The sequence below is a fragment of the Pyrgilauda ruficollis genome, unplaced genomic scaffold (genome assembly GCF_017590135.1).
Source record: "Pyrgilauda ruficollis isolate IOZ18807 unplaced genomic scaffold, ASM1759013v1 scaffold14, whole genome shotgun sequence".
Classification (NCBI taxonomy): domain Eukaryota; kingdom Metazoa; phylum Chordata; class Aves; order Passeriformes; family Passeridae; genus Pyrgilauda; species Pyrgilauda ruficollis.
The window spans coordinates 11,794,000-11,818,432 of NW_024512543.1; positions in this window are offsets into that span (position 1 = coordinate 11,794,000).

A 24,433-nucleotide genomic window follows, 5' to 3' on the forward strand; every position below is an offset into this window, starting at 1 on the left:
TCCTGTCAGGTTAACAATTAGTTAATTGTTGCTGCTAATTGCAATGTTCATTAAGCAATCCCAGGTGGCAGGTTTACCTTTCCCTATCCATATCACTGAAACATTCTGAATAGGATTTCATGCACAAGTGGAGGTAATGGCACTTTCTGTCTCTCTTGCACACAGACATGGTAGCGTGAGTGATATTCATCCTCCCATGTCATGTACTTCAGCTTCATCTGGGATTACTACCTGGCCTCATTTCAAAGAGAAGAATGGCATTGTTCTGTTACAGAAATGCTGCTCTGTTTTGGTTGTTAACTTCTACATGCTTTGCCCAGCAGAATAAAGATGTTTGGTTTCAGGAGAATTATGCCATTAATAATGCATGTGACTTACAAAGAAACAGTGATTTACATGGCCAGAGTACCATACAAAGAGTAATTAATAATAATTTGTATAGCCATAATCTCAGAAATAAGAGCCAGGAAGGATGCATTAGGCTCCAGTAACCAGTTCTTTCCATTCTGTTTTCTGTGTGGCTGCAACTACTTGTTCAAAGCAAATCATCCGAGTTCCATGTTGTTGCTGAGGTACCCCACTGACTTCTGCTTCTCTAGACACCAATTAACATTTCTGGAGTTCTGGGATTATGGTGCACTCTCATCTCATCTTCTCCCCAAGAAAGCAAAATACATCAAGCTTTTTCTCCAAGATTCTGCTTTGTACTTCTACCTAATCAATAACTTTGCTCATATTTCAGGTAAAAATCCCCTGCTTTCCCTATGCTTTTATCTCTTCAGGTCTTTTTTCCTCAGCTCTTCTGCTTTAACTTCAAGGTAATGCAGTATGTTGGTTTGAAGCACTGGCTGTAACAGGTAATGTGGATTGTATTTCTGACTGAGTTATTTTGAGATCAAAGAAAGAAATAAGGTGTCCCTGCCTCAGAGTCCTAGATCATTGAAAGTTGCAATTGTCAGCTAGAAGACACTGTGTACATACAGAGTACTGCTGCAGGCACTCATACAGCTCCTCTATGTGGCTCTCTCTGTTTTTGATTTTCTTCTGTTAGCATGATTTGTTTAATTCTCTATATGTTCTTCAGTCTGTAAAGCTTTTTGTGATGCATTAACCTGAATGATGCTGCATGAACTTTATGATGATAATTCCATTGTGGAAATGCACTACATGATCCAGCCTGTGGGACAAAGACACTACTTTTCATTTCCTTTCTGATGCAGATGAAAAGACCATGTGTGTTTTCCAAGCACTCTGTGCACTTTTCTCTCTTTCTGAAGCCCATGTTTCTTACCTCAGTGAAATATCCATGCCATAATGGTGAACACTGTGCAGACAAATTTCCTTTTGAATACATTGCAGAAAGAACTTTTAACAAAGCCTCTCAGATGATGCCTAGAGGAAACTGTGCAAAAAGCTATTCTATTTGAAGGTGTTATACAATTTCTCTGGCAAGTGTATCATATGAATGCTTATATAGGTAATTTTGGAAGGGTAACCAAAATGCAATCCTACATAAAATTAGGAGGATAATCAAAACCTGAAGTGTCTTTTCTCTTTCATTCCTTAAACCATGCTTTTTCTCTTTTTTCCAGCTTTTATGGAAACTGCAGGAAACTGCAGGAAAGCCCTTGAGAAAATCTCATCAGGACAACATGCTAATTCCTGCCAATTTTAATATTTTCTTCATAAGGCACTGACTACAACAGTTAATTTACTGTTTCAGTGTACTCCCTGGACCATTACAGAGAGCTCTACACATAGGCAGCTGAAAATAATTGCTGCATAGATTAAGTTTTTGGCCTTGGTGTGTGTTTCAGCTCTAAGGAACCAAACATTTTGAGCTGAACTGGTGGACAGTCCAGGCCCTGCTCTGTGCTGAGCTCTGAATCACATGAGGCACTGAAAGTTCACAGTACATTGACTTCAAGAGAAGACTCTGAAGTCTGGCCAGTACATCTTGTCTTGATGAAAGGACACTTTTTCTGGCCAGTGTTTCAAAGTCCTTTTCTCCCCCCTGCAGTTTTTATTTTAATTTTTTTTTTCCTTAGTGTTTCGGATGCACTTTCATTTCTCTTTCAGCAGATTTTTAATTATCCTGGTGCCATACTGAGATGTGGCTGAGATGAAGACTCTAGCTGGTTTTGACTCACATCTGCAGATCTTGTAGGTATAATCTCTATGGTAACTGACCCATGTTGGGTAGAAGAAAAAATGCCGAGAACTAAAGGTTAATTGCTGTTTTGTTTATACATGTTTTGTGCAACTCCAGTGTTGCAAATTAGGTATCCAATTAGAATATAGGTATTAACAGATTGAGCATCTTTTTTGTTTCTTGGACACCTGCAGAACTACTTGAAATACTTTAGAAATAATGATTTCTTTTTATACAATCTTGTGCAGGGAGGAATTGTATCCCAGTCAACTCTTTTTTAAAAGTGAGAAGGAAGGTACTCACCACTGCAGAGGGTAACCTTTTTCTTCATATAATAGAAAATATCTACCTGTCATTCTTCCCTTGTCCAGAAGAAGAATAGCTTTTTGTGGTCATTATTCTAGCAGGACACCTAGAGAAAAAGCACAAGGAAAAAGCAACTAGCTAAACAAACCAACAGATGAAATTTCTCTCATGTCACCCATGACAAGCTAATGTTCTGTACAAGGCTTTGGCAATCCTTTTGCTATTCCACATGTACATAGTGGTCCTCAAATAAAATAGCTCAGGTCTTTAAAAATGTACTGTCAAAGTGTCTGGTTTCTCTTTCAGGAGATTTCCTAGATTCATTTAAGAAAGTAAAACATTAATTCAATTTAAGAAACAAAAGGCTTGCTGACTAGTTTTCTCTCCTTACAGTATTTTCTGTCTCTGTGAAAAGGTTTAAAAAGTACACTGGGGGTTAACTGTGTCACTTAAAAGAATACTGTTTAAAAAAATAATTCTTACTTTTCATGGGCAAGTGTTATAGATTTCATTCCTAGAGACAGGTGTATCTGTGGTGAAATATTTATCCTGATTTACTGAAATACTGAGACAACTGGTAATTATGGATTATAGTCAGTTTCAAGATGGGACTGCCTAATATGGATTATAATTTTAATTCCTCAAGTGTGTGCTTTTGGGTTGTGGTGCTCATGAAAATACTCTTTCTTCTTTTTTAATATGTCCATCTTTTTTATTAGGCTGTTTGAGACTGCTATTTTTGGCTTTCCATGAATCCAGTAAAACCTGCTTAGAAAAACTTGTATCTTTTTTGCACTTACACTCACCAAAGTGACTCTCATGGGTCAGACAACTGTTATCCTTCTACACGAGCATGGAAATTTCTAGTAACTTATCATTATTTTATTTATTCTGTAGGAAGAAATGTTTCTGCATAACCTTTTTTGCTATTAAAATTCTTCTGACAGCTCTTAATGAACTCCAGGGAGGTCTCTCTTCTCATAGATCTTAGCAGAGTGAATTAATCTGTGTTCAAACAACATCAGAGATGTAATTACTATAACCTTTAAGAGAATAATTATCTTCCTAACACAATCATCCATGTTTTGGGGACTGTATTGCAAAGTCTTCTGGCCCTGTTGCAGACTGACTCCTTTTCCTCATACTCCCTAACAGAATAAAAAAATTAGACTTTTGAGTCCCTTGAGTGCAAACCAGTGACCTGTGAGTTCACAGCGTAACATTTGGTATTTCTGGCTCAGTTTTTCTTATTGTTTTGGGAATTGCAACTCAGAACCTGTGAATGATATTTTGAGTGTAGGAAATCTGCTTAAATTGAATGAAGAAAAAGTTGCTAGGAATGCTCAGGTCTAATACTTTTCTAAACAGTAAAATATTTGCCATTTGTTTATGTCAGTAAAATGAGAAATATTATGACACATCAGATGCTTGGAAAATATTATCTTTCACCATACATTTCTGAAAAAATGTGGTAAAATGTCCTGGAGGTCTAGATGTATTGCCTCTCTGTATTTCCAAATTAAATCTGCTCATCTGACAAATAAAATGTTTTGGTTTAAGACTAATTCCTAAATCTTCAAGGCTGCTGCTTGCCTGCATGCTACTAACCAGAAAAACTCAACTTTTTAAGCAAAGCGGTATTATTAATGATCTATGTGTTAGCTTCTGCACAAGCCTGTAAGTCCTGCATGATTATCAAAAATAAAGAGAAATAAATGGTCTCAGTCTGCAGAATCAGCAAAATGCTACATATTGATGTTAGAAAGGTAGAAACTGAATGGAGATGATGGCCAACTCGATTTGTGTACAATGAATATTCATCATAATGTTTAAATAATGGTGGAAAATGCTATCAGTATAAAAATTCAAGTCTAAAAAATGCAATGTGGAATAAGTTTTAGCAACACCCTTAAATCCTTTCTATATCCTTTTTGATATCTCACTGTGCTGGTATCCAGTGTTTACTCAAATAAATATGCACAGGAGGACTATCTGTGATTTTTAGAAACAGCTCAATCTTATCTATATGGTTTCAGCAAAAACATAAAGTACATATGTACCTGCAGTTAGAAGATATTACTTAGTCTTCTTAATGGGTAAAATGCTTGGGTACTGTGTTACGAGGACAAGATGCTACATCACAAGCAGTAATGTAAATTTGAACACATAGGTGTCAACCAGACAAATAATAGGATATGAGACACAGTTGATGTAGCTGACAGGTACCTAGTAGCTGTCCCTTAGGCACTCTGCACTGTCTGATCCACCTGGCTGGAGAGTCATTGGGCTCCCTGAATTGAGATCCACACAGAACCTGAACTCCCCTACAAGGGAAGCCTGTATGGTTTCAGAAAAACTGAACACGATTCGTTTTTGTCCCATCAGCTGTTTAACTGGGTTAAAGAAATATACATTAGTAAGACGACTCACATCCATGTTTGCTGTCCTTCTAGGATCTGTACCAAACATGTTAAAGTCAGAAGGAGTTTGATGGGTTACTCTGCTACTCAGGCAACAGGTAAAAGCTCCTTTTGAAGATGCCAGAAAGAGAATGTCTAAACTTTTGAAGAAAAATATAACTGCTTGATCAAATTCTAGTAGTAATTATTACAAAATACCACTTGGTGCCTTGAGCAGTCATGTAACTCGTACATGTCATTTAAGAGTTGCAGAACCTCATACCAAGATGAAGCTATTTATGCAGCTGGGTGTGTCTTTGAAGATCTTTTGGGATGAAAGACATAATAAAAATTAAAGTTGAAAATAAAAATGTCCAGTGGGACCACTGTAAAGAATGAAATTAACTGTCTTTTCATAGGTAGAATTTCTTGAGCAAAGTAGGTGATTTCACCTCTGTACCTTATCACTAGTTGCTAACTAAACACCCACTGGTGCCCAGTTGTTATGTAAGATGCATATCAGGTGGACTACTTGCCTAAGGGTCTGAACACAAATGAAAGAGAAAGGCAGGTTTTTCTGTACACACTGGCTGTTTCTCTCTTGTGGAGGAAATGCCTAGTATGCTTTGAGTGTGACAGCTGCCTCCCATAAATAAATATCCACTGACAAATGCTAAAGAAATTAGCCATATGAGCCTGTTCTACTTTATTAAGAGCTTTAGGGAAGAGCCTTAAAGTTATTGTAAAGATGAAAGAGAAGTATGTTATGTGTCCTGGTTACAAAGTATCTGAGCTGGTGGTTTACATTGAAGCATTCTGTACAGAAACATAAATTCTCATAATTTAATAAAGAAATTATTTTGTTGCTAGTACATATTCTATAAGGTGGAGTCAAGTACACACCTCGTAACTTGTGTGACTTGAAAATAAAGGCAGGCCAGGATACTAAGATAGAAGATACCTGTTTCCCTCTGTGCTTTCTCTCAGATTTTTCTTGATGTTATAGTTTTGGTATTATGATGAAATCTGTCTTTGCCCCAGGGTTTATCAGTAGTAATGCATTTCCATAGTCCATTAAGGCTATGAACACCATAAGCATTTGTTATGGCTTAAAACATGAAGTAGCAAAGTGTCAGGATGATGATGTATTAGAGACCAGTGAGACTCAGGGACATCACGGGGTCATGAAGTGATGGTTCCTGAAGTTTTCCTTAAGCTTATCAGAAAAACTTACATTACCTGGGTGGGGGCAGCACTGTCCATATGAGGAACTTTGGTTGCTCAGCTAAGGAGGGGTAGAAGAGAAACCTAGTCACCCACAGAAAGCCTTAGAACATTACTTGCCTGAATCATAGAAAAAGAGGAATGATACCACTGTTACTGGACTTTTAAAAAAATCTACAGTAGTTACTATCTTGACTTATGGCCAGGATGGATGTTGACAGGTGACTAAAGCAAATCATCTTGTGATCCTATTAACAGTGGTCCTAAGTTAGGTCCCTTGAGTTCTCCTGGACCACACCAGGCCATGCCAGCATCTCTCTCTGAGTAGGATACCTCTAAGAGTTTGCAAATGCTCAATTTTGCAATATTCAGAACTACCCAAAAGCTGATGATGGGACCTGGGCTGATACCCCGCTCCTTGAGGCTCAACTCTTGAATATTGAGAAATTCAAAGGCATTCAACATGAGTACTTCTCTGAACTTGAGGGGAACTTTTAACCAGAATGCCTTAGTACATTTACATAGGGACATCTTTGTACCTTTGTGTGTTTGTGTGTAAATCAGTTTAGGCACCCTGTAGAACATATACTGTGTATGTTGCTGTCTTGAACTATTGTTAAGTCCCTTTTGTAACTGCAGTAAATTCTATTGAATAATTTTTTAAAAGCTTAAAGTAAATTATAAAATGCTGCTAAATCCTTTAAATGTATGCCATTGTCCAAGTCTGAGACTAGGATTGGACCTAACCACACATAATCTTGAACAGGAGTTTGGAAAGCAAGGGGCCAACTCTGAGCCTTGTACCTTGATGGGAGGTTCTTCCTTACACTTACTCTTTGCATCCTTACCCTTTAGTATCTATAGTCTCTGTGTAAACTGTTCAAAATTGACTGTAATATTTTTCCTTTGTATGTTTCGTCCATGTTGTAGCAATAGAGTGAGCCTGGCCATCAGACTTTGTCACAGTTTCTTAGATTTGTATTAAACCTGCTTTTGTTAATATCTTTGATGATGATTCTCTAAGTGATCTAAGCTACTCATTCATTGAGGTTATAATTTTCCCAATTCCTTTTTATTTTCCTGCTCTTGATAACAAGAATATGCTCTGTGTTTCTGGCTGTGCTCATTATATTTACTGTCCCATGTTGTGACAGGATTCAGAATGAGAAGAATAATGTTCTATCTCTGTTGATTGATACTCTCAATTTCTTTGGCTGTAGATCTTTGCCACATGCTGTCAATATGCAACCTCACGTACTAGCAGTAGAATTGCATATGAATATGTAATATGAGAAAAATTGTTGAGCTTTTCAAGACTTGACTGAGCCCAACCCTGCTCTGAGCAGTTGGTTGGACTAGAGAGCTCCAGAGATCCTTTCCTCCCTGAACTACCATATCAGTTTATATTTCTAAGACACAGATTCACAATTTACAGGAGTTAGTAAGCTTTTCTTCCGAAACTATCCACATGTATGCCTAAGTTTGAAGTTTACCCTTTAGTGTATTACTAACCATAGGTCTGCATCACAGTGTGTCATGTGCCAAGTACTTCACTTGTTCACATCCTTTAGTGTAAAATTGGGCAGAATAGATAAGGCAAATTCAGGAAATGGGCAAAAAAGCTTACATTTTAAGAACATGGCTTTTGCAACAGGAAACATCACTGAAATCACAAGGAAATTGGAGGAGGTTTCACAGATAGCTTTGTAAATTCAGCAGTTTGACAGGCAATCACTTGCAGTGAAAATATCATCTGCCAGGAGGTATGTGAGTGACAGCCCTTGTTTTACAGTGAAACCTCAGACCACAGGGAAAGACTTATGCTTGGGCCTAGACTACAGCTGATGGCATAAGATGAAGGACCTCTTGGAAAAGGCTTCATCATCACAGTTTTCTCATAAAATATGAGTCATTCTGCTTGACTTAGGTGTTGGGTAACCCCAAACACTTCTTAGTTTGGCACAGCTGACACAGCACCTGGTGCCCTGATAAGATTTCTTTTCAGGGAAGATGGAGAAGGGACTGGTATAGACATGGGTGATTTACTTCTCACAAGGTGCTGTGGTCTCTTGCATAAATACAACCACATAAGCATTTGTTTGGCAATAAAACATTTTCTGCTGTAAGTGCACAGGTTGGTAGTGGCAGCTCTGGATAGTTCAGCCAATTTGTAATTTATTAAGACATGTCAGAGCAGACATTTTAAAATACTGGTCTGTTCATCACTGGGAAGTATTTACAGTGAGATTTTCATGTGAAAATCATTCTCGATCCATTCACTAGTATTTACCGTCCCTTTGATTTTTAGGTCAAATACAAAATTATTGTTTCTTCAGGGAACCAAGTGTGAAAGCCAGACATCCCCCCTACATCCCTTTCCTGCAGAGCTGCGCACAGGTGTAAAAAGGACCATAAACTAAGGAGGTTATCCCCGGGCACTTTGCTTGACTGGCTAAGGCTGGTACAGTGTAGTCCTAATCCATGCGTGTAGCTCTTAAAAACTATGGAGATAGAAAGAGAGAGCAGCTTGTTTAATAGCAATGATATTGCTGTTAATAGTGACAATAATGATAATGATGGTGATTATAACAGCAACACCAACAATAATAGTAGCAATAATTGTAATAATAATATTACTAATGCTTGTTTATTTGCATTTTTATAAATTCCTTCTTAGCTGCAGCTCAAATCAGCAAGTCAAGGCTCAAAGAATGAAGTCCATTTGCTATGTTTTGAACAGGCTTTGGCTGGCAGAATGTCCCAGTCAGGGAAAATCAGCCAGCTTCCTGCTGGGAAGGAAATGTACATGTGATATATATATATATATATATATATATATATATTATTGCAGATAAATATTTTTTCTTCACTGATTGGCTTTTGGGGCTTTTCTTTCAGCTGTTTTTTTGGAGGAGGCATTGTCTTGATGGACACAACTCAGTTGGTGAACTGCTTTGGTTGCTCATAACAACCATTCCTTACAGTAATCACCACAGAGAGCTAACAATCTCCTTAGAACTGGTCAGCTGAGTTATTCGATGTGGTTTCTATTTTCTATGTATTGTCAAGAACAACAAATTTTTATGCATCTGCAGCTTTTCACAAGTTTTCATTCATGAAAAATTTCCTATATTTGGAAAAATATAATCTAACAAAGCAAAAAAAAAAAAAAATACAGCTGTTCAATTCTTCACAGAAGTGAAGCTGAAAAGATGATCAGAGTAACGCTTTGTCCTCAAAGCTCACTTATGTTTTGCATTTGCCGGACTGAATATGTAGTGAGAGGACTGTGACAGAAAAGAGACAGGAAAATCATGGAGAAATGCTCTGTAAGGGTCCCACAGGAGGCACATGCACCAGGGGGGACTGAGGAATACAGTGAGCTGAGTATGCCCTTTGATGGTACAGGAAGATGTTACCTACACTGTGATGCTCGCTGTGGCATGGCCTGATCTGGTCCCTAGTGTGCACTGCACCTCTCTGCTAGGAGGGACCATGGGTCCCCTCCACCTCACCCACAGGCCCTTATTTCCTTGCAGGGAAATGCACAGAGAAAGGCTGGGAAGCCTCTTCAGTGTACTCAAAAAAGATCCATTTTCTGGACACAGAGACCATATAGAAACCTATTCCAAAATGCCAATGCAACCATTAGGATGAAGAAATAAGGGAGTAGAGTAGGTACTGAAACATCTGCAGTCTAGAGACATGATTGACTATTGTCCCAATACACTGAAGTGGCCAGCTATAAAGTGCTACAACACAGTGACAAAAAGAGCCAGCTGAGGTACCAACACCATGCTGAATGTACCCTTGACAGCTAAAGAGAGGGTCAGTGCTGGAAGAGGAATGTCACAATTGTAAGCATGTGGGAGACAGTGAGACAAATGTCAGAAGAGTTTTGGCAGTGGTAGTCAAATATCCAGTGTGGGCAATGGAAGCATTAGTGTGCCTTCCATTACCTTTGCACTAAATGTGCAGGGCTTGGCACTTTCTGGCCATAAAGTTAATTCTGTATGTACAGAAACAGATGGATAGATAAGCTTCCAGCTGCAGAGCATTTATCTAAGGGAAAATATGGAGGGAGTGTAAATTCATAAGCCGATCAAATAAGACTACAGAAGATTTCTAATCATAGAACCCTTTGGATTGCAAGGTAGATCTCATGGGTCTGTTTCCATACACAAGAATTTTTGATCTGAATCTTTATTATTATTCCTGTATATAGATATTTTCCTGCAGAATCTTCATTTTGGTTTTCATAATGGGGCGAATATTGATGTGAACTAGATATTCAATACATTTTGCACTAAAAGATGTTGAACTAGGACAGATTTTACCTTCACTTGGGCTTTTGTCCATCATGTTTTCTTCCTACACACAGAGTTCTGATTTAAGTGGGGGAACTACAGAGCTGAGGCAGCATCATGCAGCATGTGATCACCTGCTGTGTTGCTCTTTAAAGAAAGAAGAGCAACCTCTGTGTAACCTATAGTCTCAGGTAAATGTGCGCCTGGCAAAATACAATATGGATGCTTCAAAAGCAGGGGATATTTATTCCCTCATTGAGCCACGAACAATGGATGTATCTCCATCTCCAATGTATCTCTGGATTTCTGTTTTGACCCCTATTATTTCCTAGCCCTACCTTTGTGATAGTGGCAGAGCCTCAGCTTTTATGTGATACAATGCAATAGTATTAAAGTTTGTGATGTTTATTTGGAAGAGAGTGCCATCAAAATACAGAGATGTAACCCTGACTTGTTACTCTGACATGACTGTATCTAAATGGAGTAGCATTAGCCCACCTTGAGAGTGGACAAAACCAGATGAGCAATGGGGTCTCCATTGCTTGCTTTAGTCTCTGTTGTAAGCTCCTTTATTGCTCTCCCTATAAACACCTTTGTTCATGAGAGTTGTGTGCATACGGAAGCACCTGCTCTCCTCTCTCACCATTTGAAAGCAGCTCTTTTATGCAATATATACTACTCTTTCCATTGCTCTGAAATTTCATAGAGAAACCCTCTGCTGTTTTTCTTAGTGAGTGCCTTGTATCATTATGAGGCTAATAGAGACTCTGTTAATAGGACAAATTTGAAACTAAACGAACAGATAAATGAGAAAGAGTTTTAAGGTTTTCACAGTGAAGTGCAAGTGAGTTTGGTCAGAGAGAGAAGTACAACTGGTATGTATTGACTTGCTGGATTGGTGCATATTTAGCCACATCAACGCCCAAGAAAAGTCCCTTATTTCTGGAGCTTTCCTTTTTTTTTTTTTTTTTCCCTTGAGCAATAACAAATACAAATGCTTATATTTGGAACGTATAGGCAGGGTGACATTCAGACAGCTGCATTTGTATGATTTAATCTGCTAAAGAATTTAGCTCATTTTTAAACATAAGGGTTGTTTTAGAACATATCAGCTCAATGTGTTGTAAATCTAGTACTGTGATATAAATATTTTACATATATATGTACAGACATATGAAGCCATTGGGGCTAGGTCCTCCTCCTCTGCCTCCACATTTCCAATTCAATTTATCTGAGCTAGAAAACAGTTCTAGTAGAGTAAACTTTGCTGGTTTTCCATTCAATTTGGAGCTCTATTCAGACTGACTCTGTAGTTTTATCTCCCTGAGATAGCATATTTTAAAAAAGGGTTTGTGCATATGTTAAAATTATGGCTTCTTCATTGTAGCAGTTCTAGGCAGCATGTGAGGTTTGAGAGGAACAGACCATCCCTCCTGCCTGGCTCTCACTTCAGGCTGCTTCTGGTAAGAAAAGAGTGTGATGCCCAAGATGGCAGCATCAGTAAACTGCTTGCGTGCAATGTGTTAACAGGTTTAGAATGTAGGGCCTGCGTATGCCTGGTACTTTTCATCCTGTTCAATTAAAGTGTGCATAAAAATGTGAAGCAACTCGCTAGATTTAAATCACTGTGCATGGTCAAGGTCTTAAATACCTTAGTTGGTTTTACACAGAAAGCCCTATACAATGATTTATTATACCTAGGGGAATAAAGATTTCTTACGCTTCAATTTTCACAGGGAATAAAGTTGCATAATTGAGTCTGGGTGCCATGAAACAGAGCATTCCTCATCATTCTTGCTTTTAGCTTTATCCAAGACAAATAGCATTTAAGTGTGTTATGTTATGATTGTTTGGTACCATCTGAAATTATTTTTATGGGCACTCACTTCCCTTAATATAAAGCAAAATTGTACCATACTTATCTGGGTCAGCTTTTGAGTCAAGAACTGAATGTACACAGAGACTGCATTTCCTTCTGGTGTCTCAAGTAAGACCTGCTGTGCACTGGATGTAACAGTATGTGAAGGAATCCTGTTTTGCTGCTGACACAGCTTAGGCTTTCTGCTTGAAATGCTCATACATTTTACTTTTATTTAATACATAAATCCAATTTGCAGAAGACATTTTGGATTTCTGCGATGATGACAATAAATGGCTCATGAAATAAAGGGACTTTTACACACCAATAAGTGATGAAGTTAGGGGAGATTTTGGGCTCCCTTTCTAGCTGAACAGGTAATTTCATCTTAGTGCAGCCTATGATGATAACCCATTGACACATTTGCTCATGAGATTTTCCCTCTCACTGTTTTCTCACACATTGTGTCTCATACAGAAATAGATTGACTTTTTTCAACATCAGATGAAGATCCCATAGAATATGAATCTATGTTTCCCTATACGGATGTTCATGACTTGAATACTTCTTAAATTGTGCTGAGCTGAGTGTAGCCAGCTGATGAGTAGAACCATATGAACAATGCTTCCATCAGCCGTTTGAAGCAGATAAGCCCATGAATAATTCAGCACAGGAGAGTGCCTGGCTCTTCTCTGGTAGCTTCACAATAGGTCACAAGTGACTAAGCTCAGAAGAGGATGTGTCCTCAGTATAATTAGTCTTTCTTTACCACTACTGAATTAGCACTTCTGTTTTATTGTACCCTGAAGGTAAAATGGTTATTAGGTCACAGAACAAGCAAATTATTGCTAAATGCCTTGGGCAGATTACTCAAGAGCTTCTGACTATCACTTTATTAACTACAACTTATGTAATCAGAAAATATAAAGCTTGCAAAATCAGTAAAAATTACAAATATTACTGTTTGTAAAAATCAAAAAACAAGGTACAGGTGTGAGAAAGGAAATTAGAATTAAGCAGTTGCTGAAGTCTGATGTGCATTATATACATAACACATCAGCCATTGTTCCCTATGTCATAGTTCAAATTGTTTATGTAAGTTTTATGATAAGATTATTAAAAAAATACAATTTGAACATTTAGCTTGAATATAATTTAAAACAAATTATAACCCCCTCCTCCTCTCCCCCATTCCTAGGTTCAGTGTTGCTGCAAAGAGTTTCTTTCAATTGCAGTAAGCTTGTTCTTTACAGGAACCTAAGGTGAGGCAACCAGGGGACTATTTTCCTGGACCAATTTCATAGCTAAATTCTCTCTAATCTGGCTTAGAAATTTTAGAAGGAGCTCTTGTTTCTTGATTAGTTCTTCCTGATAGTACCTTCCAGGTACAGGGCCCTGAACAGTGGTGCCTTGTCTGGAATCATTACATGCAGGCTTTTGGGAGCCTTTCAGGAGCTACATCCTAAGGATCCTTATGATGCTGTCCCAGAGGATTATTTTACAACTGGTTTTACGGACCTGATATAGTGCAGGTACCTCAGCAGCTGTGTCAGGGTAACTTAGTGGCTCAATGGGCTGCTGGGCTAAGGAAGAGAATGAGCAGCACTTGGAAGTGCAATTGGAGCCAAAGTTATCACCTTGGGAAATTAGAGTCTATGTCACTTTGGCACATAGATTTTTGGCCTGAACACTCACAGGTATCTCTCCTGGGCATTTAAGTCAGCCTGCAAGTTCCTCTGAGCCACTGTTACAACATACCCTCTGTTTTCTTCCTCTTACAGCAGTTGCAAGGGTGTGACCAGAGTACTGATGTGGGGGATGGAGGTGCAACAGACTGACCCAGGTGCAAAAGTGGTGGGACGGAGCCTGCAGACAGCTCAGCAGCAGCCTGTCCCAGATGGATGGACCCATCTGCTTGGATGACTGCAGTAGCAGGTTCAGTGGCAGGTGCCTGTCTATCTGATGATTTGTCTTTGGTAGCCCTACACAAGTAACACAAATCATGGTGAGAAAGCGCTAAAAACGGATCACTGTGGCTGAAATTTTCTGTTCATTTTTAGAATCATCAAGAGTAAGCAGCCTCACTTCTGGTGTTGTACTACACCTTTGTGAAAGTGTATGGAAGTATTTAACAGATGTGCATTTTAATATAAATTGTGTCCAAAAATATAAATCAAAGAAAAAAGACATGGAGTGGTATATGAAGTCATGAGTCAAGAATTCAGCAGAAAGCAATTTCCTACAATAATTTTATGTTGGAAATAAACAATGTTTAAACTTTTAGAGGTAATAGAATATGGGAGAGAAATGTGTTGGGAAGAATCTCAGGACCAAATTTGCCAATAGCTGTGTTGCACATTTTGACATGCAGCAATCAGTTACCACCTAAAAAAGGAAGTTATTTTGTAACATTTTAGAGCTCCTAAGTAGACAGAGAAATCTACATAAAGTATCAAGAATTTCAGAATAAATGCACAGACTTTAAATGCATTTTGAGGTCTTCTTTCATTTTATATGGGGTTTTATTAACAGGCATCAGCTTTCAATCAAAGAGCCTGAGAAGGATCTTGCTGCTGCTGTGATCAATAAATTGGTAAGGAATGAGTTGCATAAAGCTGAACCAATGGCAACCTGGTAGGGGAGCAATCAGGGAGAGCTTTATAACAATGTAAAAGACAAATTCTCCACATTGCAGATAGCTCAGACCTTGCACATGTCAGACAGATCACTTACATTATATTTAAACAATGCTCTTGCTCTCTTGAAGCACTACACATCCCATAGAATCAGTTTTTTAGTGGGGCTTAATTGATATCACATTATTTTTTTAGTGTGTCTAAAAAAGTTGGTTTTCGTTTCTCTAACCAGATCAACTGCTCTTCTGGGTAACCCTCCCCAGCTTAAATACTGGCCATGACATTCTGTGGTGTGGAATATCCCTCTGGTCAGTTTGGGTCACCTGTCCCAGCTGTGCTCCCTCACAGTCTCTTTTACAGACCTTCTCACCGGCAGAGCATGAGGCGAGGAATGAAAGTCTATGACTTAGGAAAAACATGACTTAGCAAAAACTATATCATCAGTGTGTAAACCCCATTCTGCTTCCCAATCTAAAACACAGCACTGTAACAGCTACTGTAACTCAACCTTAACTGAAATCAGGATAGAAGCTAAAGTGATGCTATTTCTCTGCAATTAAACTTTATTTCCCCTACTATGCAGAAGCTTCTGTTTATAAGAAAAGATGACATGAACCTCTTTTGGATATTTTTTGACAGCTCAGTGTTAAAGGCACTCTGCTAACCATTTCTTAGGCAGAAGTGATGGCAGTATTGGATTTTCTCTCCCTTCCATAGCTGGGAGTTAGTGACCTGCAAAGATTTAGGAATAGAATTTTGTTAATGTGATCTAGTTAAGTCAAACTCTGAAGGAAGGTAAGGTTGAGAGAGGCTTGTGTTTGGATTTTGGGATCTTCTTTTGTGTATTATACCACCATATTCCTTAGTAACAAAATATAAGGCAAATGTTCCCTATAGTGCTTTTTCTTAGCATGATGGCGTTTTCTTTTGTGAGATCAGGAACCCAGAGCCCAGGAAAAATCAGTGGAAAATAAAAACAGATTGCAAATAATTAATTTGAATGAGGCTGCTGTGAAGCAAAATCTATCAAACAGTCAAATTTCAATATTCATTAGTTTTCATCAGAGTGACAGAACTGCTTTGGGAAAGGTAAAAGGGTTACAGCTGTTGCCATGCCAGTGGCCTCCATGCTGAGACTCACCAACAGATCCCTGCCTTCCTACCAAAGGGCTGGTGGAAGGGGAAGGACACTAGCCCCACTCTCTTAGGGTGTTACGAAAAAATAAGTGGATGCCACTTGGGTGACATTAGGCAGTGTAAATTCCAGTATGAATTGAGTTTTCATACTGTGCTCAATAAAGTTTTTGCAGACTGAAGCATGAACATTTGTAGATGCAGCAAGTTTTCTATTTGTGTGTCACTACTGTGTGCATATTATTTCATAGAAATGAGGGTGTAGAATACTGCATTTAAATTCCATCTGATCCCTCCAGGGCTGCAAATCCTTACGGCTGTGGACAGCAACTAATGGTGATGATGAAGCCAAGAAGATATTTTGATGTAGCAAATGATAACAAATTAGACATAATCCACATTCAACAACACATTTCCTTCTTGAAACATGTTGAAAGATGTGCAGATAAAATGTTAGGGTTAAATTAAGACCGTAGAAATGGATATGGCTCAAAACCAAAAAATACATTTTGGGTGTGTATCCAGAAAAACAGAATCAGGCTGACTTAAAACCAAGTCTGAACATGATTTCCTATTCAGACTGATCTAGAGATATTTCTTTTTTATCCCTTAGACTCCCTGAACAGAACAAGGACCTTGTAATATGTTAACAAAGGTAAGTTGTACAGTACTAGTTGTAGGTTTCCATGGCAATATCTACTAAAACTCTGTGATTTACCAGCACTGAAGCTGACAAAAATGAGACAAAGAGAAACCTGTCTTTCTTATTACTCCTCTAAGGAAAAAATCTGAGAATTCCATGTTAACCATACGTGGTGCAAGTTTTTCTTTACAGGTCACACAATACATTTTCTGCAAAGGTTGTATGTTTCTAGATATCACCCAGGACAGTGTGTTTTCAAATTTTCTCAGAATATTTGGCAAGTGCTCATATGATTGTGAATGGCTAAACTCTGTAATCCATACCAGATTTTAAAGCATGTGGTCACTATTTACTTAGTGGTAACATAAGGTTTCCTAGGGCAGGAATTCCAGTTCCCATTTATGATCAGAGGTTTGTAAGGAACATACATGTCTAAAAATTCATTATTTCTTTATTGATTAGGATTATGGTTGAATTGATTCTTTTACATGGTGGTTAATGAAGATAGAAAAGAAGACAGAAGAAAGAGAGGAAGAAGATTCAATTTGGCTATCTAAGGTCTAGATAAAGTGCAACGACATTTTGGTGCTTTTTGGAGATATTTAAAAGTCATGAAATGCAGCTGATGTAGATCAGCAAAGTAAGAGTATTCTCACACAGCTCCAAGTTGTAAGAAGATGTGCAATTTGTTTTCCATAATTTTTACTATTTTTGACCTTGAAGTAAAATTAAACATCCTCGTGAGCTGTCTTGAAAATCCTGGATTTGGCAAAAATGCAAAGCCATTCTTTCTTGCTGTGACTTCACAGTGCTTGTTTTTTCTTCAGCAGAAAATCAACTGAGCAAAACAGACTGAATGTAAGAAAAGAATAAAATTTCCTGATGCTTAACCAGACTCACTTAGCAATCACATTCTGAGTGAAAATTCTGCTTGGTCGACTGGGTTTTAAGTTACCCATGCTGGGTTTTAAGTTACCCATGTTTTATGTTTTCTGATGTCTCCCTATTCCACAGCAGTGGAATTATTTATTTATATTATTTATGGATTAAATATTACAACCTGAATTCAGCAGTGTTGCCTTTAACCAAAAAGTCTGTTTCAGCTGGTGCATTGCATGCCTATTAGAGAAGACAAAATAACAGTGTTCAAAACATTATTTTTTTGCTATAAAGTACTTGATTTCTACATAATAAAACTATATGAAGGGCCAGAAATTATCCAGATTTCTACAGATTAAAACTCTGTAAAAGTGGATATTATTATTGTTTTTGTAATTATTATTGTAATTATAATTTTTTTTTTCTAGGAAGTGATTTTACTGCTCTGGACCAGTCTTAAAATCAACATAATCCACCAAGCACTTAACAGTTCATTAACTCACCAGTGATGCTGGGTTCTGTTATTAGAAATTTTTTATGAGGGCTATTCAGGTCTGATGGGCAAAGGATCAGACTCATTCCTGAATTCACTGAAAAAGCTCCCAATCCAAAGGAAGAAGCAATGGATAGCTGGCTGTGAGTGTTGCCAGGATGATATTTCATTCTGAAATAAAAACTATCAGCCTGTTATTCAAACTGATGCCTTATCTGTAGTGTTTGCTTAGTATTGAAAAATCAGGTTTTAGTCCCTTACTGATTTCAATGCAGTGATAGGACATATAATCTATTTCTTCTTGCATGATATTTTCAGCTTTCTCTTCCAGAGGGGAGTATAATATTGGGGCTGATACATAATCTGTAAAAAACTGGGTATGAAGTTAATACAAGAACAAATTACAGTTATTAATAAATGGCTAACTTAAGCTGCAACTAGTCATAGAGCATCCTGAGTTGGAAAGACCCACAAGGATCATCAAAATCCAACTCCTGTCCTTGCACAGAGCAGTCCCAAGAGTCACACCACGTACCTGAGAGAGTTGTTCAAACTTTTCTTGAATTCTGTCAGGTTTGGTGCTGTGACCACTTCCCTGTGGAGCATGTTCCAGTGCTCAGCTACCATCTGGGTGATGAACTTTTTCCTGATATCCAACCTAAACCTCCCCTGACTCAGTTTCATGCCCTGTCCTCGAGTCCTGCCACTGGTCAAGAGAGTGAAGGGATTGGTACCTTGCACTGTGCTTCTCCTTGTGAGGAAGTTGTAGACCACAATATTTCCCTTCAGACTTCTCTTCTTCAGGCTGAACAAGCCAAGTCACCTTCGTCACTCCTCAGCATTGTATTCCCTAGTCCGTCCCTACATCCTGGGCTGTCCCACCACCGGTGCAGAATCTGCCACTGGTCTTTGTTCAACTTCCTATGAGGAAGTTGAGGAAAACTGGCCCCAGAAAAGAGCCCTGAAGAATCCCACTGGTGACTGGTCACCAGCCTGATATAAAGCCATTTATTACAACCCTTTGCACCCAAACCATGAGCCAATTTCTTACCCATTGCATGATGTGTCTATCTAATTTTTTCTAATGTTTACCTAATATTTAAAATGCCACTGTATCTTTTCTTTTCTCTTATATGAATAAAATTATAAAAACTCTTCTTCTGCATCCTGTGCAAGCTTACTAAGGACAACTAGAGAACACTGCTTGAAATATTCATGCTTTTTATGAAATGTGGTCATATATATTTCTAGCTTTGGACTGTTAAAGTAAAATCCTTCCCAAATCATTCTTTTATTAAAAAAAAAAATATGAACATGAGGATAGAATATACAGATTCAAGCAGAAAGGCACAAAATGTTTCACATAATTTTGATGCCTCAAAATTTGTCAGATATTTGTTGAAGAAAATTGCAGGTTTTTGTCAGATATTTGTTGAAGAAAATTGCATTTTCTAGAAAGAAAAATATTCTGCTAAATATTCCACCACCTTCCTCATAATGGCTAACTTATAGGCAACAGCTTATTTCTTTTTAGTATATATTATTAGGAGCTACTGTACAAAAGAGCATTTTTTCATATTAAATAGAATAGGTTTTCACTGGTATAGTTTTGTGAAACAGGGAAGTTCTGCAATACTTGTTTTTCAGAACAAAAAACGTCAGGAAAAAAAAAAAGAGGAAAAAGTCAGAAAAAAAAAAAAAAAAAAGAGGAAAACGTCTGCCTGGCTTGCACCAGATTGTTTATGTTCTTGAGTGACAAAGTAAAATGACATCTGACCGGAATTGCAGAAAACCGGGCAAACCCTGTGCCTCAGAAATGTGTGATTTTTGTGGGGAAGCAAAGAGTGAGGGGTCTGTGTGCAGTATGAGCTTTCACAGGAAGTATACAATGAATACCCAGGCTGCTTGCATTCATTAAAGAGCTCATACTGCTTTTCACAGGACAGAAATTCTTTCTCCAAATTGTGTAGTTCATCAAAAAGGTATCTTAATTATGAAACTAATGGAAGATTATCTTATTACCATCTGCTAATAACCATGCCCTCCTACACTGACACAGCAGACACCTGTTAGAGGGGTTTCTGTTATAGGTTATTGTTAAATATTTTTAAACAGTCACTATGTTGCACTCCTATAAATACATATTTTGTAAAATGTTTAAATTCTATTGGCATTTCATGAGAGGGAAAAGCTATTTGACTCATTATTCTGATGGAAGTAAGCGTAAAATATTTGTCAGTGGGCCAAAATTAACTACACTTAGAATATGGATAGGGAAATATCCATGGACATATGGATAGTTGAATAAAAAAGCTATCCAAACCATTTGCACTCCAGCACATAAGTAAACTACCTTTTGGGGTCATGAAAAAATTGTTTCAGAGGCATCTTATTTCAAAATTGTCTGACAGTTGTTAAGAACTAGATGACTTATATTTTCCCTGCTAGTAGTTTTTCAGGTTCATACTATCTTCCCTGTCTCCACTATAAAATTTTTCTTGCCTCATGCAAATATGCCTATGTGAATAGCACACAGTTGCTCAAGGGAGGTGCTAAGAGTTACTGATGTGAAGGCATTTTGCTATTTTTAATACTATTATTCTGATGGGAAAAAAGCAGCAAAATATTTGTTAGTAGGCTATCTATTTTCTATTACTAAAACATGGCTTATAAGAAAAAAATGCCTTATAAAGCCATTGAAATGATTTCTTCAAGCATCTGAAGACTGAGTATGGTACTGAACCGACATTCTCGGCAAAATATCTTTCACTGTGGTTTGCTTTATATTTACTTATGTATACATAAGTATTTTGGAGCAAGGACTTTTAAAATCCTTAATGTTCTGTTCCTGTACCCAAGAAAGTCAGTATTTCCTTTAGCTCCAGTTGCATAGAAACAGTTTTTTACAGTGGGACAAGCTTGAACAATGAAATGTCAAGAAAAGAGAGGGGACAGAGGTGTAAACAAATGCAAAGATTCTTAGCTCTTTTCCTTGGCTCTTAACATTAGGCTGCACAGTCTGTAAGATTTTTTTACTTGTAGACTCCAAGCATTTTGCAACTGTCTCTCACAGGTGTGCCCAGGATGCTTAGGGTGAGAATGTTCCAGGTAACACCTGGCTTCATTGGAACACATTTTTTTTCTATGTGAAATAGCTAAATTTGTTTGTTCAACAAGCAGATTTACCAGCAAATAGATTAGACGTGGCTTTCACTCCTAATCAGTGACATGACAGCTTCTTAAGCAGACTCCTGTTCACCTATTTGCCATTCTGTTTGAAGGAACTTGCCAATCACTATTAAAGTGTCTTAATGAGTTTAACTTGAAAAATCAGCTGCTGTGCTGCAGATGTCCATCCATCAATTTGCTCCTGCACTTTCCATCAGGAACACTTGACTGTATGGTTATTTATCTGCTAGGGCAGTAAAACTGTCCCAACTTCTCATATATTCTGATGGGCATTTAAGAGACCATAATTTAGAATTATAGAACTATAAATTAATCTTCCTTCATTATTTAATAAGCAGAGCCTAACTTGATGTTATATATTCTTCCTTGTTTGTAGATCTCATGTCCTTTCTGTTATAACCATCTATCCAAGTTGTTCTGGCCAATGATAGTAAGACCTTACCATAGAGAGATACTTCATGCAGAAAAATAATTTATTCCAGTGGCTAAAGACAAAGTAATATTATAACCTTGTTTAACACTGGACAATCTGTATAGACATGGAGCGAAGTGAAAATGTAATGAATTGGAAAAAAAATGAAATGTGAAATAGTGAATAAAGTTTCAAGAGGAAGGACCTCTTAAGCAGACAGCAGGGAATTCACTACTCAGACAAGATTTTTTTCTGTGAAACTTAGCAAAATTTAAATCTTGGATAATTTTACTTTTCTGTGAACTATATTGAAATAGAATAGTGGGCAAAAAAAACCGCCCACAGAGCAAAGTTGTACAGTGTCATTAGAAAACAGTCTAAAAAGAAGGGAAAATGATACACAGAAGTTCATTATCTTAACTTGCACTCCCTATGGTTAATTTGTAAAGATGTCAATTATTTTCTTTAAAGCTCATTTTCTGTATATCGTATGTATGATTCTGGTCTAAGTGACTCCTAAGTCAGTTGAAGCTTTTGTAGATCTGTCACTGTGCATCCAAAAGACAGATTTCCCTTCTGTAAGGAATACATAGGTGAAGGAAGGGTGTAGTCATGTTGCGTAATTATGGTGCAGTGGAGACATGACCCTAGAGTAAGGAAATTCATAATCTCCTAAAAGATGGACTGTACTTCTCAACACCCACATGCATATAAAAAGGGTCAGGAAAAGAGCACAAAAGAAATGTTAGAAACACAAAAATCTTTTCAATAAGGAGGCATGCATCTATTCAACAGCTGCAGAAAACAAAAGAAACAAGGTAATATAAAAGGATGAAATTGGAGTCAGTCAAATAATCTTCCCGATTCTTTCTCAGGGAGAAAAACAAATGAAAACTAGTGAAAATTATTATGCAAATAGATGTGAAGAAGTGCTTTTTAAGATGAATAGTAATTGTTGGTGCCATTAGACATGATTGAGATGAAGCTTAAAGGAGGTTTCAGAAATTAATTACACATTTATATGAATAATAAACACACAGAATGAAATTAAAATAACTTGGGCTTATTAGGTTGTTCTTATTCAATATCATGCATCTACCACACACGCTAGAATTAAACTTAGATCTATATCATACTATAATGCAGTAACAAAACAACAAGTATTATACTTCTTCACTTAATGGACCCAAGAAGGCCTAAAAAGAATTATAAATGATTGACATATATAAAAAGTTCTTATATGCAACAACACCATGTGGGACAAGCAGCCTGTACCAGTATCAAAGCCAAGTAAAAATTCTTAGAGTTCTTTTTCATGTCCTGACCAGAATAAAGATTGAACAGACTGCAGAAAATCACACTACAAATAATTGAACAGCTTCTTCTCAGAAAAGAATACCTTCCTAGAGAGACAATTTGCTTAGTAATTAACAGAATATTTTGCTATAAAATAGAAATTTCATGCTGTAAGTCATTACTTCCTAGGAGCAATTTTACCCTGGCTGCTGATTGAAATGGCATTTTCTGAAAGAGACCATCCCAAGGCTGCCAAATTCTTTCACTGCAATTCATGAAGCCAATGCAGCACCTCTACTTGCATATCCCATCAACAAGATATTGACCCTGTATCTTTAAACCTATTGGTGAAGGATAGGAAAGTGTGGGGGGAAGGGGAAAGGAGAGAGAGAGTGTGGGTGTGTGCAGGTGTGTGTGTTCGCTCACGCCATGGGATAAGGCCCTTTGAAAGTATGAAGAGTTACTTCCAGGCCACATAGAGTAGAAGAAGGGATAAAAATTTTCTGTAAAAAAAGAAGGAAAGAGGAGATAAAAAAAGCAAAATGGACTAGACAGCTGGTCCCTACTTCATTTTTGGACCAGGTACAGTTTTTCTTTGTGTCATCACAATTATCTGCTGGCTTAGATAGAGGGGCATCTGCAAAGGTCTGCTTTTTCCTGGCTCAGGGAAATAGTTACCATTCATAATTAAAGATGACAAGCTAGACTATATGGACCCCACGATTTGTTTACTCCTTTGTGCAAATAATACTTGGGACGCTTCTAAAACAGCCAACTGAATTAATTTTGCCCAACCCAAAACCATCCCAAGGGAATTCAACTGTCATATCTCTACCCGCACCTCAGTGCCTCAACCAGCACCATGGAGGAGTTGTGTCTCTTACTGCCTTGCAATGGCAATGATGTAGTTATTGCCAATTTCGCACTACATGTCATGGATGGGAATCAATTAAAATACTGTATTAGAGACAACAGGATGTTTACTTGGAATAATTTTTTTGATTTAGTAAATGGTAGAACTAATAAAAGAAATTGCTTCTATCAGCTTTTACAATAGTTTAAAACTTATTGTGCACAGCCAGACAAGTGTTTAGTTATCTGGAGGAAAGCGTATGAGCAATGGCCTGGAAAAGCAAGGTCTTTTAAAATATGCCCATTTTTAAGATTTAGTTTCAGTTTCTTCTTTCCCTCCTCCCTGTCAAGTAATTAAAGTTCTTGACTTGTTTCAGAATGGCTCAGATTAAATTTCATTTTGTTAAGCACCTCAATTTTTCAGCTAGGAAAAAAAAAAGACCATTAGGAATTTGCATTATCCATTACAGCCTCCTTCATGATCTGAAATTTATATGGGAAATGCTAATTGGACATTCATCATAATAAAGATAATGATTTCTGTAGTCTCCACAGTGATAATTAAGATGAAAGATGAAAATAATGCAAAGTGAACATTGTATTCTTTATTTTCTGTGAATAGAGAACAGAAAATTAATTCTGTCCTTGTCTGC